Source organism: Oncorhynchus tshawytscha, linkage group LG01 (genome assembly GCF_018296145.1).
Source record: "Oncorhynchus tshawytscha isolate Ot180627B linkage group LG01, Otsh_v2.0, whole genome shotgun sequence".
NCBI lineage: Eukaryota > Metazoa > Chordata > Actinopteri > Salmoniformes > Salmonidae > Oncorhynchus > Oncorhynchus tshawytscha.
Window position 1 is genome coordinate 63,663,843 of NC_056429.1, and position 12,099 is coordinate 63,675,941.

At 40.5% G+C, this 12,099-nt stretch overlaps 1 protein-coding gene across 7 annotated transcripts in view; it reads left to right on the forward strand.

Moving 5' to 3' along the window:
- Positions 1–12,099, forward strand: part of ctbp2a (C-terminal binding protein 2a) — a 136,949-nt gene that overhangs the window by 89,450 nt on the left and 35,400 nt on the right. The gene's annotated exons all lie outside the window — the stretch shown is intronic.

Here is a 12,099-nt window from a genome sequence, read left to right on the forward strand (position 1 = left end):
TTGTTTGAGGAGAGTGCACAGTTAGGAACTTGAAAATGTATTAATAAACCAATTAGACACATTTGGGCAGTCTTGATGCAACATTTTGAACAGAAATACAATGGTTCATTGAATCTGTCTAAAACTTTACCCATACATGTCTGCCATCTAGTGGCCAACATTTAAATTGCGCCTGACCTGGCATAGTACATTACGGCCTTTCTCTTGCATGTCAAAGATGATCATACAATTTTTTTTGTATTCTCTTTTACCAGATCTAATGTGTTATATTCTGCTACATTAATTTCACATTTCTACAAACTTCAAAGTGTTTCCTTTCAAATGGTATCAAGAATTTGTTAGATTTGCAGTTAGATTTGGTTATGGGTATGTCATTTTAGGCGAAAATTGAAAAAAAGGTTCCGATCCTTAAGAGTTTGGCTACCATATCTTCCGTGAATGGCGTTAGTTACAGTATATCCATATTGGAGATCATGTTTTTTTTAATGAATGGCTTAATTAATGGCCTAAAAGCGTAACTTTTTAACAATATCAGCCTTTAATCCTCCCCATGCCCTAATTATTTATAGTCTGCTGTTGTGATCCTAAAATGACAGAGTCCCTGTTGAAAAGCTCTGAGAGTAGCCCTACCTACCTCTTTCTGAATTCTATTTTAGACACTCGTGTACTGTCAGTCATCTTTGCGCTCTATGAGATGCATGCTGTTCTGTATTGTTTATTTTTTTGCCACACATAATGGTTGTGATGACCAAGATGGAGGGTGGGAGTGGGGCAAGGACAGTGTGATGTGGTACGATGTGAGCTGTCATCTATCTGAGGTAACGCTGCTTTTTAAAGCAGAAACAGCCTGTCAGTAGTTGTGTTTGTCCAACCAATCTGGGTACATGGTCACGATTAAACATGGGAGAATTGGAGCCTTGAGTTTATGCGTGCCTGTGTGCATTGCATTGGGTGTGTCTGTCTGTGCGTGTGTGTGTGTGTGTGTGTGTGTGTGTGTGTGTGTGTGTGTGTGTGGGAGAGAGAAAAAGAGAGCTGTTTTTGCTTTGGAGCTATATTCCTTGCCCTTCACCTCATCTGTAGGCATTTGAAGCTTGTCCACACAGAACAAAGGCATAATTGTCCACATGCTTGTCCACACAGAGCATAATCTTCAGGGCTGATGGCCTGGTGGGAAGGGTTATGTAATATTGGTTTCAGCATCATCACAGCATCATTCTGCTTATAGTGCATTGAAGTAGCCTGGAGCTGTACGTTATGTGTAGTGTTGCATACACTGTTATTGTCTCTGTTCAGGTGCAGCAGTGACCATTGTAGGGAATGTTGAAATGAACTATATTGTATACTGTAGCTCTCTAACGTTGGTGCTACAGAAATTTGGAAGATGTGAGAAATTACCAGCACTAGCTATGATTTCAACAAGTATGATTCATCATCAAAGTTGTTCAATAATAATGCTATTGGACAGCATCCATCGGGTTGGACAACATCCTAGCTGTGCTGCTGAAATGAAATGAATGTGATGATCAGCAATTGTGTCTTTTCTCTGAGTTACTGGAATGAGAAGCAAAAGGGGTTTAGTCCTTTAGATCCTCCTTTTACAACACTGCTAATCCACATATTCACTCCGTTATTTATGGACTAGGCTGACATCTTTGGATTCCCCCAGTACTAGAGCTATAACCATTGGCTCCGACAGCTCCCCTACAGATTGAGAACAAATGGATTTATGAAGTCTGTCTAGTCTCAGGGGGGAAAAAGATGGTACTTCTTCTGTTTATGTCTAAAGGACCCTTTCTGTTTAGCTACCTTTCTCTGCTGTAAAAATCTGCAGCCATGATAATAGCTCACCCTAGTTCGCTTTTGCACACAAGGGTTTCCTCATGTTAAACACACACTCAGTACAACAAATGAATGTGCACGCGGCTGACATTTGTTGCTTTGGTAATTTCATCTGTTAATGGACGCCTGCAAAGCCTCTCTGAAAGCATATTCCTTAATTGTGTGTTGCTAGGCAACAGGGGTTTGGTCATAATCACAGAAAGATGATCTTTTAAGGAGCAGGCGAAAGGTTTGACTAGAGTGGGGACTGGTGGAAATGGCTGAGAATTTGCATTTTATGGCACTGTGTTGAAAAAAGGGTGCTTGAGCTAATACTGTGAGCTAGAGGAGAGTCATAATAATGACATTTTAGTCACCTCGTGTTGAAATATGACCACGGAGCAATAATGGCATGTGCCCTTTTTGAGAGCAGGAGTTAATATAATTTTGCATTGTAGAAATCGTCAGAGTCAACCGTTTTTTTGGTTGCATGGAGTATGTCTGAGTATAATTTCTGACATTTGACAACATGATATAGGGAATATCTCAACCATTTGAGCTGTTCCTCTGTACCATCTTCATAATTAGTAAGCCTATATAAATATTTAGATATGATATGCCGATAGCCTCAATATGTTCATTAATAACACCTAGGGCTACACGATTTGGACAAAATATATCATTGCGATTTTATGGCCAGATATTCTAATTGCGATTATGAATTGCGATTTTCAAACACTTATTCAGTCAGACATGGTTAAAACAAATCTCAGGGTAGATTACATCACTTCTAAAATGATATCATATGAACGAATACATACTGTGCTAACTGATTACAAAACCAAATTCAACAAATATTTTCCAACATTGTTATACATATGATAATAGGTAGGATTATTACACCTACATATTAACAAACATACATTTTTAACATGATCGTCAAAATATACACTGAGTATACCAAACATCATAAAAACAATATATATATTTTTTATTTAACCTTTATTTAACTAGGAGAGTCAGTTAAGAACAAATTCTTATTTACAATGACGCGTACTGCGGCCAAACCCGGACGGCGCTGGGCCAATTGTGCGCCACCCTATGTGACTCGGGTACTGCAGTGATGCCTCTTGCACTGAGATGCAGTGCATAGACCACTGTGCCACTCGGGAGCATCTTCCCATCTTCCTAATATTATGAAAATCTTCCTAATATTGAGTCGTCAGCTTGAGGTCCTGAGCGCACTGGAGCAGGTTTTTATCAAGGATTTTTCTGTACTTTGCCTTGTTCATCTTTCCCTCAATCCTGACTAGTCTCCTAGTCCCTGCTGCTGAAAAACATCCCAACAGCATGATGCTGCCACCACCATGCCTCACCGTAAGGATGGTGCCAGGTTTCCTCCAGACTTGACGCATGGCATTCAGGCCAAATAGTTCAATCATTGTTTCATCAGACCAGATCATCTTGTTTCTCATAGTCAGGGTCCTTTAGGTGCCTTTTGTAAACTCATCACTCAACATGTGCCTTTTACTGAGGAGTGGGTTCGTTCTGGCCACTCTACCATAAAGGCTTGATTTGGTGGAGTGCTGTAGAGATGGCTGTCCTTCTTGAAGGTTCTCCCATCGCCACAGAGGACCTCGGGAGTTCTGTCAGAGTGACCATCAGGTTCTTGATCACCTCTCTGACCAAGGCCCTACTCCCCTGATTGTTCAGTTTGGCCAGGAGGCCAGCTCTAGGAAGAGCTCTAGGAAGAGCCAGGTGGCCAGCTCTAGGAAGAGCTTGGTGGTTCAAAGTGTGTTCCATTTAAGAATGATGAAGTCCAATGTGTTCTTTGGACCTTCAATGCTGCAGAAATGCTTTGCTACCCATGTGCCTCGAGACAATCCTGTCTTGGAGCTCTACGGACAATTCCTTCGACCGCATGGCTTGGTTTTAGCTTTGTTGACATGCATTGCCAACTGTGGGACCTTATATGGACAGGTGTGTGCCTCTCCAAATCATGTCCAATCAATTGAATTTACCACAGCTGTACTCCAATCAAGTTGTAGAATCATCTCAAGGATGGAAGCAGGATGCACCTGAGCTCAATTTCGAGTCTCATACTTGCGTAAATACATTTTTTGCTTTGTCCTAATGGGGTATTATGTTTAGATTGTGTGTTCATACTTTATCCGTTTTAGAATAAAGCTGTAACGTAACAAAATGTGGGGGAAAGGGTCTGAATACTTTCCAAATGCACTGTACACAATCCATGTCTCAGTTGTCTACAAGTTTTAAAAGTCCTTCTTCAGCATGTAGCCTCCCCTTCATCTACACTGATTTGAAGTGGATTTAACAAGTGACATCAATAAGGGTTCATAGCATTCACCTGGTCAGTCTATGGCAGGGATCATCAAATAGATTTAGCCCGAGGTCCGGCTCACTATCGACTGTGCCGCAAAAGCATGCATGAGCGGCAGAGTCGATTTCTGCGCTTATAATCCCAGGGTCGTTACAATATACTGTATAATATTTGAATAAAACATCATTTCAAATCTTGCTTACATGTGTCTCTCTATTATGCGTGAATTCTTGTGAACAGATTTCCAAAATTAAAATCACTTGGAGCCAATTTCCTGGTCTCGTTACAATCTTTTATCTCCAACAAAAACCTGGGGAAACCTGGTCTATGGCATAGAACTCAAAGAAAGCAGTGGTATACTCAGTGTAGTGTGCTATAAGCACAGCACTAATTAATTATTTAATTAATATCATTGCGTTACATTTTTTTTACCATTATGAGTTATTAAATAACCTAAGGTAATTAGTTTCCAGGCAGCCATAGGCTGCAGTGGGAATAGGAAGCTTATGATTGTGTAATTATGTACAAGTAGGCTACAATTGTTATTATAATAGAAATGAAGTCAAAGTCCCTTAAAAATATGTAACACGTAGCCTACCGATTACAAGGTGCAGCCTGTGTCCAAAACATTGGAATCTGGTCCAGTCATTCAACGTGATGGCCTTTACCACATTTGCGCCGTTATAGTTATGCACACCTCATTCAGGCCCTAGGCAGCTAATGGTGTTTTCACACTTGGTCACTTTCAGCCAATCTTTGCAGTGTGAACACATTCCAAAGGAACTCAGAACCCTAAAAAGAGCCCCCGAAGTGAACCGAACTGAGACCATTTCGAGAGGTGGTCTGAGTTCGGTTCGCTTGAATTCCGTGTTCTGGTTCCCTTTTTTAGGGCAATGTAAACACAAAGCCCCCCAGGTTCACTTGTCATTATTCCCACACCACACACCCTTCACATTGGTGCCACAAAATAGAGGGGGGCGTATTCATTACGCCGATTCTGTTGCAAAAATGTTTTTTCAATGGATGTAGATGGAACGAAAGGGGGAGATCCTACCTGAATTTGTACAGTAGAAACTTTGTTTTAGTTAACTGTTTGGCTAATGATTTGAATATTGTGAAACAACAACATATTTGGTAAGAATCACAACATAGGGTACAACATCTATTCTAGCTCTTAAAGGGTCCTACATTGGGTGTACAACTTTCAATTACAGCATTATTTACTCTACAGTTATTCTTCTGCTATTTATTCTGTTACCAATAATATTTACATTTTAATAGTATCTTCTGATTACAATTATTACGTCTCATATTTTAACAAATGCAATCTATTAGCTATTAAAATGTAAGTAGGTATATCTAGCTGTCCGATAACACATTCTGATGGAATGGCTTGACCTGCACATTGTAAAAACGTAGAGTGCATTGAGTGAATGTTGCAATGAACACAGCTGCTGTCGGGAGACAACGACTCGACACTGAAAACTTAGGAACTCAAGAACTTGGATATCTGTGTCAACACCTGCTACCAACTAGCCAGCTAGATAGCTAACTAGGTTGCAATGGAGCCTGCTTCTCCTGGAATAGCTAACAAACATTTCCAGTGCTGTAGAAGCTATGCTTATTTTGGTCTTGTCCTCGACAATATTGACATTTGGAGTTCCAATGCGGTAATTGTTTGCTAGCGGAGGACTACAGAAATGAGGTCGCTATGCTTAGCAAGCAAATCTCAATTCTACGCAAATTGGAACTTTCTCGTTCTCAACTCCTATGGATGCCCCTCGGGCCTAATGGATGTTTCCCCCCTTGTCATCTGTCCCTATCCGAATGGCCTGTGCTACCTGGAACCTGCCTTCCAAGGAAGGGGTCTCCATCTGCTTCTCCTCCTCCATCCTGTAGTGAAGTAGACGGAGAACAGCAAGAAGAGTGTTCCAATCAGCTGCTGGTCAATGTCACAAGTCGTGGAAACCGCAGGCAGCAGCATACTGCTAACCGGACGGGAGTGACTGAGGGGTTTGAGCAGATTGACATTGACACTGGTGCCTGATCTACCTGCACCTTCATCGCTGGAACTGCCTGTGTCTGCAACGGCGGTGCTAACTCTAACTACGCTGACTCCAGCAGCGCCGTCGTTGTCGTTTGGCTCCTTTCCCCGTCTCAGGATCTGACAGGGCACTGCCTGCTGAGGTCTGAACCTATTGCCGGGAGCAGCGGGTGTACCATATCCTGCTTCTTGTGGGCCCGTGAAAGGCTCAACGAATTGTGTGAGGGGTGGGAATGGGTGGATTTCTCAATTCCCTTCTCTGGCTGTTGTATTGGGCAGCTCAAAGGTGAGAAATGCCTCAGTCCCTGGAGCAAAAATGTTATGCTATTCAGGAGCACGAGTACAGGATATCAATAAGTCTCTCCCAAACAAGTATATCATAGTTCATGTGGGATTCAATGACATATGCTCAGAACAGCTGAAGATGGATTTTAAAGAACTGATTGGGTCACTACTTGACAACAACAAACACCCTATAATATTTGACCCTGTGCCCTCCCTAAATTGTGGTATTGAATGGTTCAGCAGACTTTTAGCCCTCCATAACTGGCTACGAGACTATTGCAGCTCTGTGGGTGTAACATGTATCTACACCCATGTCATTTTGATACCTTCTGAAAACAAAGCTCGTATTATTATTATTATTATTATCATTGTCGTTTGGGTTCCTGGATCCTTTCACAGCATTATAAGGCTGTGTTGAGACAATGACTTATCAAAGACCCAAGCCCAGCTCATTTAATACCTACCATTGTTTCACTGAGTTGTCATAATGCTTCAGCAAATGTACATTATCCCAGGAGCACTGGAAGACGCAATGTAATTAACCTAATTTATGTTCGTCTTACTGCCCTGAATGCCTCTGCTGATGCTACAGCTATTGTATATATAATCATGTGCCTATGAACCAGAGTTATACTGTTAGCACTTAGGTGGTGTGTACTAGCAGGAAGTCCACTGTGTGCAGCTCACCCTGCACTAACATAAATAACCTGAGCATGTCCTCCGCTGCTAAGCTTCTCAGAAAAGCAATTAAAACAGTCAAGCATCCCAGAAAAGTGCAATAGCAATAGCCCACGTTAACATATGTAGCTTAAGAAACAAGGTTGATGAAATCAATAATTTGCTAGTAACAGATGACATTCAATGGTACAGTGGTAGCAATACATGGTTATAAGATCTACAGAAAATACAGAAATGTGACTCACCACCTGGATTCGGTCTTATGTAGCAACATTTGAAATGTTTTTTTTTATACATTGGGTAAAAGTAGAGACTCAGAGCTACAAAATGGTATATCATACACTGCATTTGAGGAACAATGGGAAAGTAATTCTGCTTCGAGAGTTGATCAACTCACCTTTGAGATAATCACCGTTGAATGTTTTGGTATCTAGTGAAGAGCTCTGCTTTGTCTACACCCATTCAGCATCGTTCACACCCTCTTAAGTTTTTGCCCCACCCACCTTGTTTCGCTCTCTGGGAGCGCACACTTGACGCTCTGGTCGATTATTTGTTTACTTCTGGATAACATGAAAACAGCCTAACCAGCTCTGCTGGCAACAATTTCATTACACTTTTTGCAGACGTTTGCTGACACAAGCCATATTCAATGGGTGTTGTACACACATCACTTAACGTTAGCTAACGAACCAACCAACTAACGTTAGCTAGTTAAACAACAAAGATCAGTGCCAACAATGCCACAGTGCTGGGAACTACCCAACCAGGTTCAACGTTAGCTAGCTAACACTAGGCTCTAACTAGAAAAGCAAACAGCTCTGGGAAATGAATAATAACATCAGCTAGGGAGCCAGCCAGCTAACATAGGCTAGCTAGCTAACAGTACACTTTAGCTTGAAATGAAACCACTTTCTATCAAAATTTGAAATGTGTAATATCTGAAAATGTTGCTAGCTAACGCTAGATTATCTTACCTGTATACATCATCATGCATGTTGGACGCATCTCCCTGTCAGGAATGCCATACCACAGTTGCCCCTAGTTTGAAGACGGGTGTTTTCTCTATCTCTTTAGCTATCATACTCTAATTCCACTGATTTCAAAACTTGATCTTCCAGAAAATGAAGAGCAAAATGTTTATGCAGCTCCATTACACAATACATAAAAAAAAACATAGCTAGTGGGAAGGTTGCCAACTTTTTCTGTGGCTTAACCAACAAGGCTCGCTATTTAACCATTTTATTAGTATTTACAGATGGCATACAAGTGTGCTATTAAGGCTCATGAAAGTTTATATGTTCGAGAAGGCATTTCTGCCAAAAAAATGAGTTTTGATCAAATGTTTTATGTTCAAATGGCTCTCCTGTGAAGTCGTGACTTCCAACATACGCCTAGTTAACTGAATTGGGTCACAAATGCCGAAGGTGGAGGTGTGTGTGGCCATTTATATTCAGAACCACATCCCTGTAAAGCTTAGAGAGGATCTCATGTTAAATACTGTTGAAGTATTATGGCTACAGGTTCATCTGCCTCACCTAAAGCCCATTCTGGTGGGAAGCTGCTATAGACCATGAAGTGCTAACAGTCAGTATCTGGATAACGTGTGAAATGCTTGATAATGTATGTTATATCAACAGAGGTATATTTTCTGGGTGATTTTAAATATTGACTGGCTTTCATCATGCTGCCCACTCCAGAGAAAGCTTCAAACTGTAACCAGTGGCTGCAACCTGGTTCAGGTTATCAGTCAACTTACCAGGGGAGTTACAAACAGCACAGGAATTAAATCATTATATATTGATCACATCTTTACTAATGCTGCAGAAATTTGCTTGAAAGCAGTATCCAAATCCATCGGATGTAGTGATCACAATATAGTAGCAATATCTAGGAAAATTTCCAAAGGCTGGGCCTGATATAGTGTGTAAGAGGTCAAACAATAAGTTTTGTAGTGATTCCTATGTTGTTGATGTAAAGACTGATGGTCCATGGTTTGTAATGAGGAGCAACCAGATGCTGCACTTGACACTTGACATTTATGAAATTGCTTGTCCCAGTTACTAATAAGCATGCACCCATTAAGAAAATGACTGTAAAAACTGTTAAATCCCTGTGGATTGATGAATAATTTAAAAAATGTACGGTTGAAAGGGATGAGGCAAAATAAATGGCAAATAAGTCTGACTGCACAACCGATTGGCAAACATACTGCAAATGGAGAAATCATATGACTAAACTGGATAAAAAGAAGAATCTACACTATGAAACAAAGCTAAATGACAAAGAATGATAGTAAAAAGCTTTGGAACACAAAAAGGCGAACTCCGCTCCATCATTAATTCAATCAGATGGCTCATTCATCACAAAACCCAATGATATTGCCAACTACTTTAATGATTTTTTTAAATTGGCAAGATTAGGAAACTTAGGCATGACATGCCAGCAACAATTGCTGACACTACACATCCAAGTATATCTGACCAAATTATGTAAGACGAGCATTGTAATTTTGAATTCTGTGAAGTGAGAGTTGGAAGAGGCAAAAAAAATATTGTTGTCTATCAGCAATGACAAGCCACCGGGGTCTGGCAACTTGGATAGAAAATTACTGAGAATAATAGCGAACGATATTGCCACTCCTATTTGTCATATCTTCAATTTAAGCCTACTAGAACTTGTGTGCCCTCAGGTCTGGAGGGAAGCAAAAGTCATTCTACTACCTAAAAATAGTAACTGGCTCAAACTTTAGAAAAAATATGACCAGATACAATGCTATTTTACAGTGAACAAATTGACAACAGACGTTCAGCAGGCTTATAGGGAAGGACATTAAACAAGCACAGCACTTACACAAATGACTGATTCTTGTGTATAAAGAGTTACCTGTCTAACAGAACACAGAGGGTGTTCTTTAATGGAAGCATATCCAACATAATCCAGGTAGAATCAGGAATTCAACAGGGCAGCTGTCTGGGCCCCTTACTCTCTTAAATCTTTACTAATGACATGCCACTGGCTTTGAGTAAATGCAGATGACTCAACACTATACACGTCACCTACTACAGCAACTGAAATGACTGCAACACTTAAAGAGCTGAAGTTAGTGGGTGGCAAGGAATAAGTTGGTCCTAAATATTTCAAAAACTCAAAGCATTGTATTTGGTACAAATCATTCATTTACTAAACTTGAACTAAATCTTGTAATAAATAATGTGGAAATTGAGCAAGTTGAGGTGACTAAACTGCTTGGAGTAACACCGGATTGTTAACTGTCATGGTCAAAACATATTGATAAAACAGTAGCTAAGATGGGGAGAAGTCTGTCCATAATAAAAAGCTTCCCTGCCTTAATAGCACTATCAACAAGGCGGGTCCTACAGGCCCTAGTTTTGTCGCACCTGGACAACTGTTCAGTTGTGGTCAGGTGCCACAAAGAGGCTAAGAAAATTCCAATTGGCTCAGAACGGGGCAGCACGGCTGGCCCTTAATGTACACAGAGAACTACAATGAATAATATACATGTCAATCTCTCCTGGCTCAAAGTGGAGGAGAGATTGACTTAATCACTACTTAATCACACCCATGCAGACCCCACGAGACATGCCACCAGAGGTCTCTTCACAGTCCCCAAATCCAGAACAGACTATGGGAGGCGCACAGTACTGCATAGAGCCATGACTACGTGACTCTATTTCACATCAAATAACTCATGCAAGCAGTCAAATTAGATTTTTTTTTAAATATACAAATATCCCTTAGGGAACAGCGGGGACTGTGAAGCAACACAATCATAGGCACAGACACATGCATACATAGGCACAGACACATGCATACAAACACACAATAGCGTACACATGGATTTTGTGTTGTAGATATGTGGTAGTAGAGTAGGGACCGGAGGTCTCACACTTAATGTAATGTGAAATTTGTTGTGAATGTATTGTGATGTTTTTAAATTGTATAACTGCCTTAATTTTGCTGGACCCGAGGAAGAGGGGGAGACATAATAAATAGAAATGTGAATGCAAAGAGGACTCGGACCACAATATAGGTGAAGTGAACTGGCAAAAGAGTTGAATCCTCATTCAAAGGCAAGGGCTGTGTGAATATAAAGTAAACTGAGTTCTTTAGATTTTTTTTTACCCCAGAGTTCACTTTAAAGAGGACTGGGATCGGTTCTTAAAATGACTATATGAAAACACCCTTAAGCTTCTCTCAACCTCAGAGCGATGTTTTCTCCCATGTGATCTCCGGGGAAGTAGCCTATTATTTTTGCAAGCAGCAACCTTTCGGTTGAAACACCAAATCAATAAAGTTTACTTTCCAACAAATGGGCTCGGGAAGCTATAAAATAGATGGCTCTCCTGTTCTTACCACTTTGCCCAGTCATATTCAAGATTAGAACTACCTTTCTAGGGGTTCTAATACTTCTAGCCTTAATATGCATTTTTGATCAAATATCTACAGTATTTCACTTTTTAATGTGTATAATATTGCTTCCTAGCCTCCGTGCTTCTACACCTGCATTGCTTGCTGTTTTGTGTTTTAGGCTGGGTTTCTGTACAGCACTTTGAGACATCAGCTGATGTAAGAAGTGCTTTATAAATACATTTGATTGATTGCTTACTAGGTGTTGTCCAATTAAATCTGTAACTACTCCCTCTTCAAATCGGGGTTGATTGGGAAAAGCTGTTCAAAAGAGGACATTGTATTATATCGTGGTACTCTCTAAAGAAGGCCATACAAATAAAGGCATTTTAATTAATTATATGAAGAGTGCCATGGTCCTCCTTTCTTTTTGTTGAACAGTTTACCCCTTTTACCAAAGAGCACCTTCTGTCTACAAAATTCCACTATTGTGGGTTTTGGGAGACCGAAGGTACCAGTCAAAAGTTTGGACACCCCGACTCATTCAAGGGTTTTTCTTTCTTTT